Source organism: Drosophila pseudoobscura, chromosome 2 (genome assembly GCF_009870125.1).
Source record: "Drosophila pseudoobscura strain MV-25-SWS-2005 chromosome 2, UCI_Dpse_MV25, whole genome shotgun sequence".
In the NCBI taxonomy this organism is placed as follows: Eukaryota; Metazoa; Arthropoda; class Insecta; order Diptera; family Drosophilidae; genus Drosophila; species Drosophila pseudoobscura.
In genome coordinates this window covers 3023051-3046218 of record NC_046679.1, presented here as the reverse complement: position 1 = coordinate 3046218, position 23168 = coordinate 3023051, and the positions used below count along the sequence as shown (strand labels likewise).

The 23168-nt window shown below is 45.3% G+C and overlaps 1 protein-coding gene across 2 annotated transcripts in view; it reads left to right on the top strand.

Annotated features, from left to right (window-relative positions):
• Positions 1–380: 380 nt before the first annotated feature.
• The window catches only part of LOC4800543 (putative uncharacterized protein DDB_G0277255), a 67511-nt gene continuing 44723 nt past the window's right edge, over positions 381–23168 (top strand). Inside the window, exons 1-2 of one of the 2 annotated variants that reach the window (XM_015183162.2) lie at positions 381–2066; positions 21715–21778. The gene's annotated coding sequence lies outside the window, so the exon portion shown is untranslated. The remainder of the gene's footprint in view (positions 2067–21714; positions 21779–23168) is intronic. The other variant, XM_033385765.1, reaches the window with a different exon arrangement.

Genomic DNA, 23168 nt, shown 5'->3' with positions numbered 1-23168 from the left:
GGCTTTTTTTCACCCGTTCCGTTGCTCCAGGTTCGTGTACGATCGCTCGGCTCGGGCCCAAACCACAGCCTGCTCCACCCCGCTCCACTCCACTCCTCTTGTCCCTGTTCCCTGTTGCCCTGCTGCTGCGGAGGGAGGGACTGGCGGACTGGCGGACTGGGGGACTGGACTGTATTACTCGGTCAGTCGGTCTCCGAGAGGTTGTTGCTATTTCGTGTTGCCTGCTTTTTTTGCTGTTTTGCAACTGCTGCTGCTGCTGTTGCTGTAGCTCCTCTGCTGCTGCTGCTGCTGCACCGGCAACTGCATTGAGTCTCTGCTTCGGCTGCTGCCTGCGTCGCCTGCACTCGACTGCGGCTGGAACAGCTTGGGAGCCGCTTGCAATTTTCATCCTCTTGCAGTTTCTGTGCGACTTTCTTGCGGGACTGTTTGAGCTTGTTGCGATTGCGCGCGTCTTTTGCAGTGGGACAGGAAAGCATTTTGCTCGCGAGAAGTTCGCGAATTTTTGTGACTGAATCGCGTGCGCGTTTCCGAAGTCGCGTGCGAGCGTTTCCACTGCGTTTTGCGTGCTTTATTCGTACGATTTTTTGGCCAACGAACTGCCATCGAAATGGAAATGGAATTGCAAATGGAAATTAAAATGGGACCCAAAATGGAAATAGACACTGAGAGGCAAATGAAAATGAAAATGATAATCCCGCCTGCATCTGGCACTCAAACCTAATCTTTTATTGTGCGGCTACCTTACAAATAGTGCTCGTAAAAAGTCTGGCAACAGTAAAAAGCAATTCAGTGCGGCCATAAAACCAAATCAAAGTGGTATACGTTCCACCGTACATAAGGAATATATGTATTGTGTATAGTGTCCGCCCTATGCTGCCACAAGATCAGGCTGAACATATGTACATGCATGCATATAGAGTAATATCCACAACAGAGACACAAACACACAAAACTCGTTTCGAACATATAAAGAAAATAAATAAAAGTAAAAAATCAAATTAAATTAAACTCATTTTTAATTACCTGCTGCCCAAAAGATCACATAAAGAGCGTGCAATAAAAAATATTGGTATCAGTAAATTAATTATATTGTATATAGAGAAACATGCTGCAATAAAGCGATCTTAACGATTCACAAATAAAGAAACAGAGGCTCCAGTTCAGCTAAGCTCCACACAAATCGATCCCGCTTCGGCTTCCAATTCCCGCTACAGCTTCGCTTCCAATCGTTCAGCGTTCAGCGTTCGCGTGGGGCTGAAACAAAAGACTTAGGCAACGAACTTGCTGCCATTTCGTGGTGTCGTTTGTCGTTTATTTTTTCAACCTGCACACAAATACAAACACAAACACAACCGTCAACAGCAACACACACTCACACCCCATCGACCACACACTCTAACACACACACACACAAACACACTCACCAGATAACGGTGCTTCGGGCGCCTCCGAATCACCGAGTGATAGCAGCGGCAGCAGCAGACCCCAACAGCCCCAACAGTTCCCAACAAACTAATTGACAACTCAAATCCTGCCAAACAACGAGAAACGGGAGAAGAGAGGAAAAAAAAACAATTGTTAAACAACGTTTCGCTTGCCAGTCGGATTGTCCGCTTGTCGGATTGTCGGCCTGCCCCACTGGGGGGACTTCAGCTTCAGCTCCATCTCCAGTTTCAGCTTCAGCTTCAGCTCCAGCTCCAGCTTCAACTTCAGTTTCAACTTCAATCAAATCGCTGCCCCAACGACAATTGCAAAGTGTGCCTCTTAATGCATTTTACCCGCAACCACAAACACACATTCAAACAACGAAACAAAAAAGAAGTTGAAATAAATTTACATAAATATTTCACTTGCCAGTTTTTGCCAGTCCACATCCGCGTTTCAAGAGATTGAGCCTGGATAGGCAACAGTGTGTGCGTGTGAATCCGTGTGTGTCCCGTTTTGCATCTGTATCTGTATCTGGATCAGATCCTATCCGTGCCTTAAGCCGTGCACCGCATCGCATCGCTTTGCACCTGAGATTCTGCCCAGCATCAAGAGATCTTCCAAGTCTACCCCGCCCCAAGGTAAGTCGAACAGCAAAACACTTTGCCTCAGTTTATGCGTTTGTAATTGCATTTTATGTGCCACTGCCGCCCCATCCGCGTGCATTGCCTAGCTCCTGGCGCTGTGCCAATGCTTCATTTAGAGTTAGAGTCCGAGCTACAGTTGAGGAAACTTATCAATTAGTAGAGTCAGCGATTTCAAATACAATTAACTGACAACAGAGCGGACGGCAGACGGTGCTGCCTTTGTTGTTTGGCCATAAAACCGTTAGTAAAGGCATTTTTAACAACAATTAATTGCTATGATTTGAGACTGAGACTGAGACTAAGACTCGTGCAGGGAGAGACATACCTGGCACTTGGCTCTAAACATAATTTATCTCTGGCACCAGCTGCAGCTTCAGCTTGAGCTTCAGCTTCAGCCACTTCCTTGCTCTCAGTTGCATCCCACAGTGAAGTAATAATCAGAGTGAGCCATAATTACAAGTTCAGTTGAGCAATTTAAATGAAAACACTTCAACACGTTAACAATTGGCGCGTCTACATTGTCAGTCGCCGTCGTCGTGGTCGTCAGTGGCCGAGAGTCTTGTGATGCAATTGATTGGAAAAGCGACTTTTTCCTCTTGCCACAATTAAAAGGAAACTCAGCGGGAAACAAACGGAGTTTTTCTCTGTTTCTGTTTCATTTGTTATAAATAATTTAAATTGCATTAGGAGCTTTGGAAGTTGGCCTATAGGCAACGTTGGAAATATACTTAATAGAGATGTTCTGTAAACTATAGTACTCCACCGGAATTGCTGGATGAGTCTTACGAATTCTTCAATATACTCTCTATTAAAGAGGAATCCCTCCACCCTCTACCCTCTATACATTTCTAGAATATCCATAGAGTATTCCAATGCTGACTTACCATTCTGTAATTGAATATTGAAAGCCGAATGAGAATAAAAAGTATTAATCAGCTTTGAGGAAATAGCCAGCGATAATGTTTAGAAATAAATATGCAAAGAATTATTTAATTCTCACAATTGCGAAACGCAAGTCACGAGATCCCCGCAGCCAGGGGGCTGAGCATACAGCGAATTAAATACAATTTATGGCCAGCAATGATGACGACAACAGCAGCAGCAGCAGCAACAGCAACAACAACAATCACAGATGCATCAGATACAGCAGCAGCCGCGGCAACAGCAATTGTTTAATTGCCGAGAGTTCTGACAAAGAAATCGCCAAGTGACTGAGACAAAACGCGACAAATAAGTGCAAGAAATACTGGCCAGAAGCTCAGACTCAGAGCCAAGGCAATTCTTGGTAGTAGCCTCCCTCCCGAGTCTTCCGAGTCTTCCCAGCCTTACAGTCTTTGAGTCTTCCAGTCCCCGTCCCCCAGTTGTTAATTGTGGACTCGGATGAGTCAACAAGAAATTTTCTTAATAGCTGTTGTTACCGTTGTAACTTTTTTCCTCCTTTTTTTAATTAATACTTTTTTTCCACTGCCTTTGCTATAATTTATGAACGCTTTTTTGTGAGCTGGCTGGCGGCTGCTGCAATTAATGTGACTGATTCGAAGCGGCGCAGTGCGGTGCGGCGGTAGCGCGTTGCATTTGATTTGCTTTGCCAGTAATTGTGCTCATTATGCCTGTGCTATTGTTGCTGCTGCTAAAGTTTTTTGCCCGATGTACGCGTCATTACACATGTTGTCTAGACTGAATGTCTGACTGTCTGAATGTCTGTCAGTCAGTCGGTGTTTCTGTCATTCGGTTAGTCAGTGAAGCCGTCAATCTAGTTGGCTGCCGTTTAGCAGCCATTTGATTTCCAGCTAACACTTGCTGCTGCTGCTGCTGGTGTTGCTGCTACTGCTGCCCTTTGTCAAACCCCCTTTTGATTGCAAATCAGTGACGCACTTGGCTGACATTTGATTGGCCTGCCCCTGGGTGATGTCACCGCTGACGCGGGCTGTCGGCAAATGTCACGCATCCAATTGACTGGCAATCATTCTAAATACAAGTAGGAGGGAGGATCAGAGTGTCGATCGGAGTTTGTTGCCCAAGTCTTTTGTTTCGCCACTCCCTCGCATATTTGGCTTACACTGCCATCGATTACCGCAACCCAAAACCAAAAACCAAAAACCAACTGTAATGAGGCATGCGCAAATATTTCGCCTATTACTCAACCCGGCCAACAGGCAGGCAAGCAGGCAAGCACCCAAGCCAAGGCAGGCCAAGAAGACAGCAGAGCCACAAAAGCAGCAACAATGGTCGAAAATCAATGACTAGAAGACGTTAGGAGGCGCCAACTTATGTATGCATACATTTTTTTGAAGTTTTCTTCAGTCTCAGTCTTCAGTCTGCAGTCTGCAGTCCTCAGTCTTTTAGCCACAAATGTGAAGAGTTTTCACTAATTTTGAGCCGCAGCCGAAACAAAACACGCGAATCGCGAATCGTACGGCAACAACCGCCACCATGATAGACAGTGCTGCATAAATAAAAGTAAATTTAATGACAAGCAAAATATTTCTTGTCATGCCTATCAGATTACAAGATTTCTATATGGACTCGCTGACGATTCACCATACCACACTCGTATACACGGAGAATATGTGTATGTGTCGTTAAAACATGATTACTGGCGCTCGAAGAGAGCCGGACGGACAGACGGACGTACAGACAGAAAGACACAGTCACATATAGCCCAGTACATGACAAAGCCGTTAGTGTCATTTGAATGCGAATGTTGCAAATGTTACGAGTGCGATGTGATGTGATGATGCTGTCAAGGAAGGTGTCCCAGGTCCACGTCCCCGCCATCCAGTCTTTGATAGAGCCGCTGCTTGAGCAGCTGGCCAGCAGAGGAGACAAGTTTCGTTGCATTTATTCCAAAGATGGTTAGAGTAGGAAATGCTTGCTGCGGCAATCGCCGTGATAGGAAATACCTCTAGTGATCAATGGTAAAAGTTGACCCACTTTATGCTGGGTCAACCTTCAAATGATCCCACAAAACAGTAGTACCAGTAGTACTACAATATACGCTGGAAAAGAAACACCACTTCCATCAGACATTCCCATCTATTCAGAGTTAATTGTCTTTAACAGCACTGAGAGACTGAGACCTCCGCAGAGTGGGAAAACTTTTTGCCCATTACAAGCCCAATCGCCAAACGAAAATCAATTTCACACATTACAACGGAATCGAAACGAACTGAAATAAAATGAAATAAAATAAAGGCCATGAAAACTCGAACTTTGGTGGGGGCCCAAAGATACAAAAGCAGAAACAAAGACGCATGAAATTGCTAATTGTGCGAATGAAGGGCCCAGCCCCACCCTAGGCCTATACGGAGATGGCTAGATGTAGTACGTTTAGGCTCGTATATAGGCAGAAAAACACCATGGGCCGCCTCAATTAAATTCGTAGCGAATTCCCAAGCAACAAAGAAAATTTAATTACACCACATGTGGCACAGCCCCAACCTCAGTCCCAGCCCTTTGAAATCGGTTTTCGGTCTGTAATCAAGTGAGAAATTTCCATTGGGCCTAATGAATTTTTTGCTGCTGCCTTTTAATCTTTTAATCGACCAGAAAACTGGGCGTTATCTTTTTTAAGGGAAAAGTCCAACTAAAATCGAATTTGAATCAATACTAATCGTTAATGATGTGCTGGTTCCTGTCGGCAATGATGATGATCTTTTAATTTGATGATGCCATCCATTGGAAAGGAGGTCGGTCAGACCAGAAATATATGCGATCACCAAATAAGTTTGCCAAATTGTTTGTCACCCAAACGGCAAACAATGGGAAAAGCTGACAGCGCTAATTAATTGCAATTAAAAATGCGTTTTCTGTCATCAACTGCGACGGCGACTTCGCCTAATTGGCAGCCGCGAACCCATCCAACATCCAAAATCCATTCTGCGATGTTCCTCTTCTGGGGCTTTATCAGCGCAAAGTCATCGAGCAGGCAGCAGCAGCCACGTTCCATGTTTATTTAAATGGATAATTTGCTTAATTAATTTTCAAACTGAAACGCTTCGCATTCATCATTTTAATTAGCCGCAGGTTCGCTTTTGGGGCTTGGAGGCTGGCTCTTAATTTATAAATAATTTATAAATATTGATTTGACAAAGATCTGTTGCTCGTCGCCGCGGAGCAGCGGCAATAAAATCTTTGAGCTATTAATTAAGAAAACGCAGTCGATAGCCGATGTACCCGATGTATCAAATATCGGCGCGTGAGGAAGCTCAAGACTCATAAATCTTTCTGGCAGTGTTTGTAGAAAATAAATTCCACAGCTTCCCCTTTAATGGGATTGCAACTGAAATTAGGCGAGCAAACAAAGCCACAAGATATACAAATAAATACTACTATGTTTACATTTTATAAGATTTTACAAGCATCCAAACCCCACGACACAAAGGCCACAAGATCGAATTGAAATAGGTTTACTCTATGTTTTCGCTGGCTGTGATTTATTTTTCGCTTTCCTGCATCCAAATCTGCGATTTGCATATTTCTCGTAGGTGGTTCAATGAACTTGCCGTGCGGAGAGCGGTTTCTGTCTGGTGGGGGCGTCGTTAGATGAGGCGGTGGCGGCGGCGGTGGTTGTGCTGGTGCTGGTGCTGGTGGTGGTGGTGGTGCTGGTGGAGACGGCGACACTTCCAGCGCTTTCGGCTTGATTTGGCTCGCCTACGCGTTAATTTGAGAAATTTGCAAACATTTGCATGAAATCAAAAACGAAACCAAAACAAAGCTACAGATAAATACAGTCAATAAAACCAATCGAACTAAGTATACCCTCTAAAAGAATCAAAATAATACCCTACCCTTGTGTCAATGGCTGTTTCGTGATACCATTTCCACCAGTCTCTTCCAACTGGATATTCCCCACTTGGCCGCAGGGTACAATCCCCATCCTGCGACTAGCGATTGCCCAATCGAGAAGCTGCTGAATCCGGCATTAAATAAATAACGCATTTGCCAAGCCATTGATAATGTCAATTTGGGCAGTCGGCAGGCAGACAACAATTGCAAACATTTTCCAGCTCGGTAGCAATTTCTATTAAAGCATTTTCCGCCGGCTAACGAGGATTTCCTTCGACTCAGTTGCTGGTTTTTAGGTTTTTTAATTGCAATTGAGTTTCGACATGAACTGCGTGCATTTGCGCAATGATTTTTCCGATAGCAAACAGCAGCCACAGTGCCACAGTGCCAGAGACCATGGGAATCAGCACCTCCAGTGGCAGTAGCAGTTCCAGCCTCCAGCTGGGAGGAGGCTCTCTCTCCTCAGTGGGCCCAAAGGCAGCTAATTGATAATTTCATTAATTTATGCACTTGCCAGCCTTTGCAGCTCTGGCCACTGATTGAGATATTGCCAATATGCAAGCGGGAAGTGCTTTGACAGCAATTTGCCTCCGTTCGGCATTGCTCCCGTAATAATTGGCCAACTAACGTCTACTTCGAACCCATTATTAGCCAGAGTCGGATACTATGAGCATATGCTATATGTGTGCCCAGAGCTCCAGGCATAGACCATTCATCGAACAACCTTCGTGCTAACCCCATAAATTTATTATTATTTACTTCAATTCTTGCTACGCACTTCGGCCTGCACTCGCACTGGCACTTGCCTCAGTTTCATTTTCAGCTTAAGTCTATGCTGTTCAGCTTTAGCTTCGATTTCAGCTCGTAGGTAATCTAAAATGCTAATTAAGCTGCCGGCATTTGTTTGGCATACCTTGTGCTGTGTGGTTGTTGCTCTTGTTGATGTTGCACGCATGCAAAAAACGCACTTTACATACGCAGGAGGTTGACCAGCCTGCTGACGGGGGACGGACGATGGGGGACGGACGACGGAGGACGGGGGAGCTCTGTCAGAGTCTGACTCTGAGACCGAGTCTTGCATTAATTAATAAATGTCGTGATGTCGCTTTTGAAGTGTCTGTCATTATGAGATCAATTAATAGGAACAAAATTCTAGATCAAGGCGAAAATCAACAAAAATGTCGCACACACTCAGCGCGTGCGTTTCTGTGTCTGTTTTTGTTTTACCCTTGCAGAAGGTATAACGAATTTAGCCAGTTGTTTGAGTAAATATACTCCTGAAATCCATAGTCCCATCGAGAAACACATCTGTCATACATCACCTACTTAGTGGCCATAGGAACGACCATCAAACATTTATCAGTTTGCAAGGGTATCAAACATTTCGGTACTCAAAGCTAAGCTTTACTTGAATTTTGTTGCTGCTTCTATTGATCGACACGCAGTCGATATAGGCTTCGACCTGAACATGCTCTGACTCTCTGAGCAGTCGCATGTAAACACGGACCCCGCCAGCCTGGATTTCTGCTTTTAATTGCTTAGATCTCGCAGACAGCACGACGTTAACGAGAATTATTACATCATGCAATGGCAAAAGGCAGCAGCAACTAATTCAATTCCAGCGAAGGCAAATTGGATGGCCACATATCAATCATCCTTCAAAAGTACGCACATATTTTATGATTTATTCGAATTTTATGGCTGCGGAATGGAATGCATACCAAAAACATAAATTAACTTTCACCTATTTTAATATTAAAAAACTTATTAATAAAAATATTTATTTTTGGTACTTTAAAATATTTTTATTGTCCATGCGTTATTCCTTTATATTTATATGCATTTTTATACTGCTTACAATATATATAAATTAAAATTAATTCCAGTACTTACAAAAAATATTTTTATTGGTCACGGTTTTCGTTTGATATTTCCCCCTCTCCATATTTAATAGTTTTTTATTTTATTTTTTAAACATATGAATCAAGTTATTGGCTATCTTTACGGTTTATACTATGTACTTATTTTATTACTTCGTAAAGAACTTCAAAAATATTTTTACTGTTCAACTTTTGTCTTAAGCTTGCACCTCGTTCCATTTTAATTTATTTATATTTTTTCCTTGGTATTTCCGTAATTCCAGTACTGGTTTTCTTACGCTGCATCGTAAAACATTTCACGAACTTTAAAATAAAGGCATTCCGCCTGCTTTCAAAACTTAAAACGCTGTAGTTCATTTTATTATATTAATAACATTTTTATTGATCGAGATTTGCTCTTGTTTTTTCCGTTTTTTCTCTTGTCTGTTTTCAAAACCTCAACTAAAGTTTCCTTGTAATTTCCATAATCCCCGCACGAGTTTTCTTGCAGTGCACTACTGGCATATTTTTAATTTATTTTCCATTTAAAATAAACGCATTTTTTCCTCGCCGCCTTATATTGCTGTTGCACTTGCTGTTTGCTGTTGTGGCTGTTATAATTAATGTTGGCGATACGAAAAATGTTGTTGTTTGGGTTGTTTGTTTGTTAGTGGTTGAGATTGCAACAAAGTTGGGCTGCAGTTGGTGTTGGCTGCACTTGCCACTGATTTTGTTGGCGGTTTAATGTTACACACAAATATCTTCGTTTTTTAAATCTGACCAGCATTACAGCGAAAATTTGCCTTGCAAATCCGAGTGACTGAACATTATGTGTGCTTTAATATATTTACAATATTTGAACTTGATTTGGCGGCATGACAAAAGTCACGGGCTCGGGCCTGTGGCGAGGGGGTGGCGGTACTCCCGGGGTCAAGTACAACGCGGCCGGGCACTGGCTAACCAAATGCAGCTGCGGCTCGTCGATTGCGGCTGTGCGTGAGAACCAGCTGGGTACAGATACAGATACAGGTACATGGCTACAGCTACAACAATGTCTGCTGCCTTATATATATCAAGATTTCAATTTTTGCATCAGACTTATGCCCGTACGTGTGTGTGTGTATCTATGAGTGTACTTGAAAATTGACGCGGCACGGCAGGCACGCATTTGTTGCCGCTGCCACTGCCGCTGCTGGTGCAACAGTCAGGCTGGTTAATAAATTTCGCGATACTTATCAATTAGCATACGAATTACATGCCTTGCAATCATAAATAATGCGTGAGTTTGTGGCTGCCACAAGAAGAGGCAGATAGACCGGCTAGAAAAGCAGCTAGAAAATGAACCGCACTTTGATGCATAAATTTTGATTGGCGAGTCGCCGTGGTGGCTGTCCGTGTGTTTTCCGAAGTCTCCTAAGCATTTAAGATCTCTGTAAATTATAAACATTTCTACACACTTCTCGACTCGAGGGTGCGTGTTTGATTTGCCTCCGATTGGGAATGACAAATAAACAACAAATCATGCGGCACGAAGCCCAACGGACTGCGTCTCAAACGAATGACTTAGGCAACGAACTTGATGGCCTGATCATGCTGCCACTGCCTCCTCCTGCTCCCACAACACGAACGGAGTAAATTCTGTAGGCTCATTGTTATGCTCGACACTTTTGCGCTATATTTACAAATTGGGCCAATAAAATGAACACCAACAACCTCCAGAGCTCGGGCCTGGAGATACCAGAGACCAGAGACCACAGACCAGAGACCTGAAATGTAAGGTCATAAAAATCGACCAAGCAAGAGAACAGTCCGCGGCTGATGAATTTTTATGCATGTTTTCATGACGGTCATATAAAAGTCGCGTCTAGAAGTCAATGATTGTTTAATGAAACACACAGACAAACGTACTATGCCAAGCAGCCAGCTCGGGTTCGGGCTCGGGCTCGGACATGAGGATGGTCATTAAAGTGGTCAGCAGATAAATCAAAAAACCAGCTCCGGATCCCAGAGTCATCCCAGCAGAGCCACACTTGATTACGCCGATCGGAGCTGAACTGAAATCCGCCCGCTTCGTTAGCACATCACCTGCTGGGCCTGGGCTGGAGAAAAATGTCAATTATGATCTAATCCCCAAGATACAGAAATCTATCTCTGCCAAATGAAATGAAAATGTTTGCCAAGGGATTAGGTTGAGTGTTGGATGGATGAAGAGATAGAGAGAGAGAGAGAGAGAGAGAGAGTGCGCTAAGCTGACACGGCACTGGGCACGCGCTAAGTCGTTTAGAAACTGAAAACGTTGATAAATCGATCCAACGATTCAGCGATCCATCGATCGAGACGATCGCTCGCCCCTGCCCTCTCACTCTCTCGTCGAGTGCTTATTGAATATTTGTGGGTTAGAGTCATACTTCATACATCCATACCATTCCATACTTGTATCTCGTCGTATCGCGTATCTGCTGCTCCAGATCTGGATCTGGATCTGGATCTGGCAATCGATTGCTGCGTTGTCAGCCGAGCGACACTCGGGCTCCATGATTTATGCGTATTTAGATACTTTTTGTTGTCGTTGGCAGGCATTTAACGCATGTATCTGTGGGTTTACTCCAGTCCAGCGCGCTGGAGCGTGTGTCTGCATCTGTTTCTGTTTCTGTGTCTGTATCTGTATTGCCATCTGTGAGTTTGTGTGTGTGTGTGCGTGTCTGTTGAGGCAATTACGCCCACCTACCGATTTTCGATTTCGATGCGATATTGGGATATTGGCATCACATTTGTGTCGAACGGATTCCGTATGGAATTTCCCACATTTTATTCAAAAGCCTGACTCAAAGAAATTTGCCAATTTTGATGGTTTCTTTTCGTTGCTGTTGCTGTTGCTGATGCTGTTGTTGTTTTTGCTTTTGTTGCTGTTTATTTTAAAGGCTCTGCTAATTAAAAACCAATAAAAACACAGGCAGCCCGGCCATTAGCCGGTTACAGCCATCTCAAGCAGCTGCGGAGTCATCCGTTGACAAAACACGGCCTTAGACGCATGACTAAGTGACTGCAACTGCTCCTAATTGGCCGCATGCCACATGCTGCTTGCCTGCTTGTTACCTGCTCTGCCACTTGCCACAGTGGCTGGGCTGCCGCCTGTCGCTTAATGGCTCTGTGGCTCTGTGGCTCTGCCTCCCGGCTGCCTGCCTGCTGCCTGGTCCTAAGCACTTCTCCCTCTTTCGTTAATTTGCGAAATTGGCCAACTTCTGGTATCTATCTACACTGGCAGAAAGTTAAGTGTGGAAGGGGATCCCTCACAGCATTCTTTTTGAGAATTCCATTATTTGGATTGCATTTTTTTCTGCAGATTTTCTCAGACTGCAGTCTTATCGCTGGGGCTGCTGGATCGCCTCGAACCACGGACTCGTGGCTCTTATGATTTTTTAAAATTTAAGTCACGCTTTTGGCAATTAAGTGCCCCAACACCGACCGAACGACCCGAAGGCAACGGATTCCGGGGCATTCGGAATCGGATTCGGATTCGGGCAACTGTGTGGCCCTCGACAGGTGCTGTGCTCCAATCCTCTGCAAGATCTGGGGGGTGGTGGGGTGTTGGTCGGACTGGGGGCCTTTTCCCACTGCGATACGTTTGGGGCGACATGAGGCGCATTTGCAATTATTTTGCGGCTCATTAAACTTTTAAACACGTCGCTCACGTAGTGACGCGTCTGTCAGACGGCTGGCATGTAGCCGGGCACCCCACTCTCTCTCTCTCTCTCTCTCTCTCCATCTCCCCTTGGGAGACTCCGTCCCACACCCAGCAGTTCTCGGGGGCTGCTGCTGCTGCTGCTCCTCCAGCGCCTGTGAAAATGTCATAAAAATCTCTGGGGAGCTCTACAGTTTTGGCTGCTTTGATTTCTATGCTTTTGATTTGAGTTTTGCTTTTGCTTTTGCTACTTTTTCTCCCAACGCTTTGCGCTTGCGAAATCAAATAAAAGATTTCTTTTTTATCGCTCAAGAGTGGTTTGTTTGCCGTTCGGCTGTTTGGTGGTTGCTTGCTTGTTCGCCTGTTGTCTGGTTTTTTTCTCTTTATTTTATGATTATTATATTTTTTGAAAATTGCCGTCACACCAGCGCCAGCGCCAGCGCAGTCACAGTCTCAGGCTCAGTTGCAGTCGCAGTCGCAGTCGCGGCGCAGTCGTTGCACACACAAAAGACTTGGGCAACAAACCTGGTGCAATTTTGTTGTTGTATTTTGCGCATTGCATTGCCTGGCCATAAATGATTTATTTTGGCTTGTGTTTGCCGCCGCTGTCAGATGCAATTAGCTGCAGTTTAATTGAAAGCCGAGCAATTGCCCAAAATGCTTTTCGGACGTTTCAATTTTCATTTTCTCCCAGTCTTCCCATGGGCCCGGCCGGGGCTCCTCGCCAAGGCTGCTCTGCTCTGCTGTGGCGGTGTCAGGCCGCATTAATGTGTCGCCCCGGTTTTCTGGTTCAAGTACGTTTCCTGCGATGACAACCAGCACAGCAAATTCCGCTTCATGGTCATTTGCATGAAAATCGCTTCAGTGTCTGCCGACACTGACATCGTCGTCGTCTTCCGTTGTCAATAACGATTTACATCATCATCATCATCATCAACATCATTATCATCATCATCAGCTGCACTGCAGCAGCATCATCCTGTCCTGTCGCCGGATCAGACTTGGACTCGGGATCGTGTATGCCCGTGTGCTGTATCCAGCATTGAAAGTGGAATGCGAACCAGTTTTGGGACAGCTAAGATCTGCTCTCCTCCAGCCCCAATCTGGCGTGCAGTTTTCGCCAACTAATGAAATACATATATGCAAAAAATCAAACTAAAGACTTTGCTCCGTTATCAGCCGCCTGTCGCCTGTCGGCTGTCGGCTGTCGCCTCTTGGAGTCTCTTGGAGTTTCCACTGGCTCTGTGGGGCATTTCTTTTGTTATTGAGATTCGGTGTCAGTTCCAGCAGCAGCCACAACGGTACGGTTTTCGATCTTTCGGGGTTTCTGTCCCCAAAAAACTATGCATAATTTATGAGCCCTGAGACTTGGGTTGCATCGCTTTATTATGCTAATGGCGGTGGCGGTGGCGGTGGCGACGGCGGCGGCGGTGGTAATTTGTTCATTCCGTTTCTGGCCAGTTGGGCTTAGTGTCATAATTAAGCGGCTAATTGATTTGTTGCAGGCGTTTGTTCAATGCTGCTGCTATTATTATTTCGTTTTATGAATTGATTGGTGATTAGTGATCAGTCAGGCACGGGCACACGGGCACGAAGGTGCCAACAGCTCCATCAATCAATTAGTTATGGCCAAGATATGTTTCTCTGATTGTGAGGCAACTCTTCCACTAACTCTTACTCAGACTCGGCCCAAAACCAAAAAAAGACAACAACAACTAAACTGTGTAGAGAAACGCCCCAGTCCAACTGGCATTGCAATCGCAATGAATTTGGCAATAGTCGGGTCGGACACCCAAAAGAAATAGCAACGGAAATGCCATAAACCATATAAAAGAGAGCAGCGAGCCGCATGATTAGAGGCTGCAACTCTCGGATTGGGGCAGAGTACGAGTACGAGTACGGGCTCGTCGGCCACGTCGTCGTGTCTGGCCTGGCCTGCGCCTGCGCCTGGGCCTGGGTCTGGCTGGGAAGCCGTGTGGTGTGTGCCCCCGCGAGAGGTCGTCCAGCCACAGATCCGGCTCGCGAATGACTCTGGCTGGTCTCTGGTCCCCAAGTCTGAGTCTGAGTCCGACTTGTTACAAATATTTTAAAGCGCTTAATAATATGCAGTTTATTATTGTTATTGGCATCGTTGTGGCACATAAAACATGCAATTGGCATTATTAACGCCATCGGCTTGGGTCGTTTAGTTTTCGGCATGAGTTTGTGCTCTGGCTCTGGCTCTGCGTTTTGGCTGTATTTTATTTTCGGGGCGTGTGTGGGAATGTTTCGCAGTGCAGCAAATGACGCTGATTGATTATGCTCTCTGGCCATTTGGCTGGCCGGGGCCAAAGCCCGTACAGTCCAGGCTCTCTGTTCACACCTGGCCAGGGCATTAATATACATTCAAATTAGTTGCACTCTAATTAACTGAAATATATTCAAATACTCGAATATCGATCTGTGGAACATTCGCTGCTTGCATTTAACACGCAAGCGACATTGATGGAATCGCGCCGCACTCTTGTCAAAGGAAACGAGCCTTCCGCTGGCTAATTAAAAGCCAAAGTGTGGCTAATAAATATTTTTATATAATGGCTTAATATACGTACATACTCGTACGTACGAGTATAGTGCGTGATTCGGCTGGGATCTGCTCTAGCGGAACGCCAGATGAATAATAAAATCCCATGGGGCTGGGCTCTCTGCTCAACACACGATTATGAATGCGAAAACGAATTCAAATCCGAGTCTGAATCGCCGTCTGGGTCTGAGATACATTAGTCTAATGAGCGAGCCAGATAGATTTGCGTGACTTACCGAAAACTGACTGATTTTTTTCGTATGTTTTGCCTGCATTTGCACTTCGGGTGTTGGCTAATTCCCCAAACACCACGAGAGGTGGGCGTTATGAGGTGTAAAGTTGAATGAGGTTTTAATGATGTGGCCAAGGAATAAGCCCTGAGTAGGCTGTGAGTAGGCTACAGGTAAGGCTATCGGTGATTTATGGAACAATTTCTTGCATATAATTCAGATTTACCTAATCTTAATCCTGGCTCCAGCTAAGATCCATATTTCCACATAAAATTCATTGGAAAATATACGACTGAAGAATTTATATAATCTACCCAATCAAAGCATTCAATGAATTCGAAAAAAATCATTGAAAAATCGCTGAAAATCTGCGATTAAAACCCAGCCAAACCGCATTTTTCATATGCAATATTTCGCTTTAATTTTCCATCTTTAGACGCCATCTCTGAGTGTGAGAGATGCCATATTTTTTCGTGGCTGATTTCGATTTCCGTATTGCCAAATTGTGGGCTTTCAACTAAGCCGCCACCGACGCCACCGCCACCGACGCAGACGCGACGCGTCGTGTCGCTAACTGCGTGCAGCGGCGGCAACGCGGCGTATGCGCATTTTTAATTGCCCCAACATGTTGCAGCGAAGATTGGCAACGTTTTTCCCCGAGCACCCTCCCCCCTGCCCCGCCACTTTTTGTGTGTGTGGTGCCAATCTGCTTCTTTGTCAAAGTGCTTGCGGTGCGGCAAATTAAAATTGACATTTGAACAGCTCTCCGACCAGGCAGGCCTGCCTGCGTCTCTCCCCCGTTCGGACCGTTTTAAAGTGTGTCTGTCTGTCCGTCTGTCGCTCGATTGGCGCGTTAATTTCAAATGGTTCACCATTTTTGGTCAGCTTTTTCATTCGGCCAGCACTTTATGAATTATCAGTATGGAGCCGCCGCCCCGCGATGACACAAAATGTGAACTGTTACTGGCCATTGGCCATTTTTCCGCTTTTGGGCCTCTGTGCGATTTTTCGCAACGCAGGAAATAGTTTCCATGGCGGCTGCTGCTCCATATAAGGTCTAAGTATTTGCCAAATCACACGCCATAGAGTCAGGCCAACCCGCACCGGCCAGCCAGCCAGCCAGCCATCCAGCCAGCCCCCCAAAGACAATGCCGTCGTCCAGTTTGGAAGAGAGGCAAACTGCAGCTCCAGCTCTTGCTGGAGCCTGATCTGGTCTGGTATGGTGGCGGCTGTGGTCACGATTTTAACATTTTTGAGCAGCCGCAGTGCGCACCCCGAAATTTTGCAGCGTTTGCCCATTAATTTTCATTGAAAACGTTTTCATATTTTTGCCACAGTTTTCCTGTGGCTCTCGTACTCGTACTCGTACTCGTATAGCACAATATTTTCATTGTAGTGTTTTGGCATATATTTATGTGCCGTAAAAAATGCGATCAAGATTGCAGCTAGGACCAGGGCAGAGCAGCGCGGTCCAACCCAAGACTTGGACTCCGTCTCAGAATCGAAGTCGCAGCGGAGTCGGAGTCGGCTCGAAGACCTCAAGTACATGGTCCACATGTAGGCTGGAGCTGCATTGTTGTTCAACTTTGCACTTCAATTGGTGTGCTTGTTGGGTTCGGGTGGTTGTTTAGTGTTTTTTGGGGGCGCTGGTGCAAATTAATGGATTCATTCAACATTTTGGCAGCTGCTGCCGCCGCAAAGACGAAGTTCAATGCTTATGTTAACAACTTGGCACCTTCCGTACTCGTATAGTCGTTTATGTGGGGATTATGTAGAGGTTTAGCTAGCGCCCATGCCCATATGGGTATTAATTGAATTTCTTGTTTAATTTATCAATTAGAGTGTGGCCTTTTTTTAATTAAAGCCTCGCAGTCATTTGACTGGCCAAATTAACGGCCAACTAACGTGGCCATTATATGGGGACTCGGTCAGGAAACAAAGAAACCACAAATTGTCTGTTATTGTGTGTGCTTTTTATTCTCTCTTTTATTTTTTGGGGTGTGGACCAGGGCGAGTCCCTCGATCTGACTCTGACTCTGACTCTGACTCTGGGGCTCTGCTCGGAAACAAATGCTAATTATATGGCTACCGAGTACTCGCATTCGTACTCGCACCCGTACGTTTCTTTATACGAGTATGAAGCTCTTATTGATTCCCAACTGCCGGAGTCCGAGTCCGAGTCCGGGCAAGGTTATGATTTCTAGTGGATGTCTGTCTGTCTGTTCCTCTTGGTGGCTGCCAACAACAACAAAAGCCAAAGCCACAGCCACAGCCACGCCCCTTTAATTGCCACCTAGCATTTAAGTTAACTAACTGTTCATAAATAGTTATGGCATACACGGTCAGTCCGAGCTCGGGATCGGGCTGGGGTTCTGTTCAGTGCTGGGCTGCGCCCACAAAACTCAACCAAAGTTGCCGCTTCAGTCAGTGCCAGTGCCCGTGCCCCGACAGCCTCTGCTGCAGCAGCAGCAGTCATTGCAGGCCATGTCCACAGACAGAGCCATAACCTGGCAGTAGTTTTTTAAAAATTTTATTTTTTGCCTTATTTTGTTGGCCATTGTTAGCGCAACAAATTTTATTTTCCCACTCTCGAGCGGAGCTTTGTTTTTGCTGCTGCTGCTGCTGCCATTGCTTAAAACTAAAATTAGTTAATTTAGCGCATTTTGCTGGGCTTTAGCACTGCGGCGGCTGCTGCCAATTTGATTTGCAGTCCAATTGTTGATTGCTTTATTAACCGTTCGTTTGCTCTGCGAGCCATGTCCTTGGGGCAGACACAGCCTCAAAAAGGCTTCCGCACTTTATGAGCCAAGAATCATGGCGATAATCCAGCGGCAAATTGTTTTCAGTTTTTGCTGATTGGCCAACGAAAGAGGGAAAAATTGTATGTTTTTGTGGAAATTTTACGCAACGGATTAAACGGATCTAAATATTTAAAGAAATCTTTTTTATTCTTTTTCGGAATAGGTTGGGAAAATTCTATTCCTGTTCCCATATCACTGGAAGTTATGGATCTATATTCAAATTTCTGTAAATATCAGTTCTTCGTTTATCTAGATAGCTTTGAAAATATTCCTCGCTTGTCAATTAATTTTCCAACATCAAAAATTATGATGCTGTTCCGGTTCCCATTGTGCAGCCGTTTACAGTTCCAGCTTTTATGTGATTTCTAATTGAATTATGGATCTGAGATTGGTCCAGCCAAGTGTTTCCCACTTTCATAAATTATCCAATATGCAAAGCGGAGCAAAACTCAGTTCCGATCTCAGGCTCCCAGGCATAAATCAGACACCGCTCACAGGAGACCCCACACACACACACGGCAACCCCACACATAGGGCGGTGGTTGGTTCCATTCATGCGTGGTACTCCTATGACATTTGGAGGTGTCACTGCTCGAGACGTTTATGCAAATGGGCTCCGTAACTAAAGCCAGAGCACGCCACACGCCCCATGCCCCACGCCCAACATGGTCCCATGACTGGCAGAGGGCGTTCATAGTTGGGCCTAATTGCCCGGGTCTCTGTCTCCGTCTCTGCCTCTGCCAGAGAGAGATCCGATGGGGACACTCTCTCAGAGGTCGGTTTGGTTCGGCTCGGCTTGGATCGGTTCCCATTGTACTCGTACCATTGTCATGCAGAGTGCACAGAAACCGAGCCTGCACTCGAGTATGAGTCGAAGTATGGCATTTGCATAAATTAAGCCACTTGAAGTCCGGGCCGATGCTGATGCCGATGCTGATGCCGATGCAGATGCTGATGTGGATATCGATGCCATTTGTCAATCAGCGGCGCATGCAAATCAATCAGGCGATGGACAAGCTATTCGTCATACACCTGACAGTTGGCCACAATTTATGAGCCAGCAGCGGGCCACTTACCAACAAGAAAAAGGCACACAAAATAACAATAACCACGAAAAGTATAAAAAACGAACAAGCGTTTGAGTTTGCATTGCTTTTGATGCGTGGAAATCGTATAAAAGATGCGTTAATCACATTTATTCATATCTATTTATGGGCACTGAGTGTTTGGATCTCTGAAGTCATCCTCAGGCAGAGCCACAGGCACGGCCCCAGTCCTACAGCCATCATCATCGCATCAACAAAAAGTGAATGGTTTTTATGCTTAACCATCATCAATGCTCCGACGAGTTGTACAATTATGACTTTACACTTTGTGCCGCCTTTTGGGTGGTTTACGATCTACCGGCCACGTTTTATGGCCCATCGTTTAGCCCCGGCTAATGGGTGTTATTCTTTGGTAAAAAGTGTTGACACTTTACTTCGTAGAGCTATTCACCTATCGAACCCAAAAATATCAATAAGCGATCGTTAAACTTAAGCTCCCAAAAGCCCCGTCCAGTCAAAGGAGTTGCCAAAATGCGAGCGATCTAGGGTTGGGCATTTCCGCTTCTTACTTACCTGACATCTTGTTAATGCTGTGTGAAGATACGGCCACAAAAGACACATGAATCGACGTGAATACATTGTCAGAGGATTAGGCATTAGTTGGGACTGGTTGGGGGCCAGCTTTCAGCAGAGATCTGCATATGTTTATGTGTTTTAAAGTCCCCATTGAAAGCCAGCAAACAGAAGTCGGTGTCTGCCAGTGTCTGCCATTCATAGGCTTTGTTGACACTTTTACTGATCAGATTTTTTCAGCACTTTCTAAGTGGGAAACCAATCCATCCCAGGCAACTCAACTTTGTAAAACTCTGTTTTGGGCCATTAAATTGCCTTTCCGCCGAAGCGGGACCAAGACTAACCCATTGGGCAAGTCAGACGAAAAAGATATATACATATACATATATAAGAAAAAAACCAAACCATTTTGGCAATTTGGAGCAGTTCGAGACGCAAGAAATGTTGAAATACTTAGCAAAATACAGCCACAACGGCACACAATAAAAAATAAACGAACGTTTTTATAGCTTTTCAATTGATTTTAAAGTTTTTGGCGTGCAGAGCAATAAATAAAACTGCGTACGGCGCATTTTACAATAATAAATCTCCCAGACTCTGGCCGCGTATGTATGTATCTGTGTAGCTCCTAAAAGTCTCCAGATCAATGTGTGCATTTGTATCTGCAGGTATGAGTGCCTCAAGAAAAAGTGGGCGTGCTGCGTGTTTCGTTGTTGGCAGCAGCGCACTTTGCGCATTAAAATGCCGCGCATGCGTGCCAAAGTGTTGCAACGTCAGTCAGAGTCAGAGTCAGATTCAGAGTCGTGCCCCCTCTGCCCCCTCCCTCAACCTGCTCCCTTCCACCTGTACAGGATGTGAGCAGATCGTGTTGGGCAATATGCCCAAAAACACTTCTGACCTGCCCCAAAGTCCCGCCACAGAGCTTCTCTCTTTTTTTCATTGCGTCTCGGCCGATCGTAATTAATGTTGCGCTTTTATTCATAATAAATTCACTTTAAATGTATGTTTTCTCGCGCATTAAAAGCGCATAAATTAAAAATCAACACCCAAATGCGTCAACAGGTGACTCCGAGAGAGCTGAGCTGCGTGTGGCTGCCCCACAGAGGGAATGGTGCAGAGAGCTACGGCTGCTGGCCGAATGGACGTATGGACGTATGGCCATGGCCATGGCTGCCTCATCACTCATACGCAATGAAGACATTTATATGGCGAAAGCCATTTAGCGCCAGTCGCCCCGTTGTCGCTTCTTTTTTGGCGCCAGGACACAGGCGGCGCAGTGGGGGACTGGACGACAGGTGTACAGAGATTCCAATGCAATAAGGGATTGCTCAGAGCAATGTGCCTGTTACGTTGCTGATCCCGATCCCTCTTCCCAGCCACGCCTCTGGTTTGCTCTACTCACGCACTTGCTCGTCTGGCTCTGCCGCCTATCTGCGGCACTTGGCGTTTTTCTAGCCGCCGCCGCCGCCTTTGGCCACAGCACACGCAATGGGCGTTGCCAGGCAGGCACCTGTTGCCCCAGCCAGCATTTTCCGCTGAAATCAGAGCAAGGCAAGGCACAAACTCACATACATGTACAAAGTTGCAGTTGAAGCTGTATCTGTGCCTGTATCTATGTGCCTGATGACAGCATCTTGGGCAGGCAGGCAGGCGACTTGTGCGTTGGCTTTTGGCTGTGGAACATGTTAATTCGTGGATTGCATAAAGAGAGTAAACGGAGACAGCATCTGGAGCCGTTACATGGCAGACCGAATGAAGACCGTTGGCTGCCGCTGCTGCTGTTGGTGGAAGTTGCTCCTTATTTTATGTAATTGCCAACTAAACACTTTCAGTCGCAATCGTAGACATCGTCTGGGTCTCCGTCTACGTCTCCTTCTCAATGTCCGCTTTCAGCATCAGCTACGGCTACGGCTACGGCCACGGCATTAGATCCAGCTGCAGCTCCTCCAGCGTTTATGTCTAATTAAAATTGCTCTGCGTGCCGGGCATGCCAATGGCTAAAAAGCAGTATCTATAGCTGAGGTGTACTTATATGTTAAGTGTGCTGATTTGTATTAATTATAACGCTTTAATGCTATTTCACTTTGAAACTATTTGCAGTGCACTGGCTGGCATTTCCTGCGCACAGCACACATTCTTCCTGCTCCGCTTCGGGGGAGCCAAAGTAAGTCAATAAATCTATGCAAAACTTATTATAAATCATATGACAAACCACGTCCAATCGAGCCGGGCGGGGGCACTTTTAATTACCTGTTTTAGCCACACACAATGAACCAGATCCCCCTCCATATAGGTTGGCTATTGATGTTGCTGTTGTTGCCATTGTTTCTGTTGTTTTGTCATAATAAGCCGCCTTAATTTGGCTTAATTTGCGGGGCGGCGGCCACAGGGTCGTATGAGTAACGTTTAATTGCGGGCCAAAAGCGAGGCAGCAGCAGCAGCACACTTGAAAGAATTTCAACTGAAATTGCTCATTACGATGGGGGGCCATTCCTTGGAAATAGCAACAAAAATAACAGTTACTGCTGCATTAACAATAATAATAATTAAAAACCAATTCTTTTTTTTTTCTTCATTTCTGTTTCTGATTCGTTTGTTTGTATGACTGGGCCATAAAACAACCAGAAAACTGGACTATAAACACACTCACATACTATATACGATATATACATACATACAGAGGTATCCGTGTATGCTATACCTGTCTGTATGTTCGGTTTAGTTTATAAATTTGCTTAGTCAAGCGGCAATAAACAGAAGAAAAAACTGGGCGCAGCCCACTGGCAGGCCAAGGAACTCTACACAAAGCAGAAAATATATTACAGAAAATATATAGATACACCCGAAAGATTGCAGCTAAATATTATTGCAATTAATAATTTAGCAATAAAAGTTGCCACTCTGCGCCAGAATTATAACACAAATTATTAACAATTAAGCCTTGCCACTTAAGCAGCAGCAGCAGACCCCCAAAAAAAAAAACAAATGTCTGGCCAAATTTCTGCCATGCTGCAAGTGCAATTTTTGTTGCTGCTGCTGCTGCTGCTGCCGCCACCGGGAGTTAGGCAACAATTAAGCAATTTTCATAATTACAAACAATGACCAATTCTTTGACACGCTCGCAAAGCGCGCAGAGTTTTTTTTTTGTATTTTAACCAGCGGCAAATGCAACAGCAACCTGGGGCCAGTGCTACTGCAAGTGCAACTGCAACGGCAACCCGTTAAGCGCTGATTTGAGCCCGAGACTGGCAGCTGATGCATGTTTAATCGGGCTGGGTCAGAGGGGAGTGGAACTGGCAGGGGATATACGTAATTCCAGCATAAATTCAAATTTAATTTGAATTGTTTCCCAATGAAACTGTTTCTTATATCTTAATATATTTCCCATATTTCCTAGACTCGTATTACCTTCTCCTTTAAAGGAGAAAAATCTGCAGTGCATGTGAACAACCAGGCAGCAGCAGCACCCAGCACCCAGCATCCAGCAGCCTGCCAATGCGGCTGCCACTGGCTCCACCTGACAACAATCACGTGCCCAGCAAATGTGCGGCAGA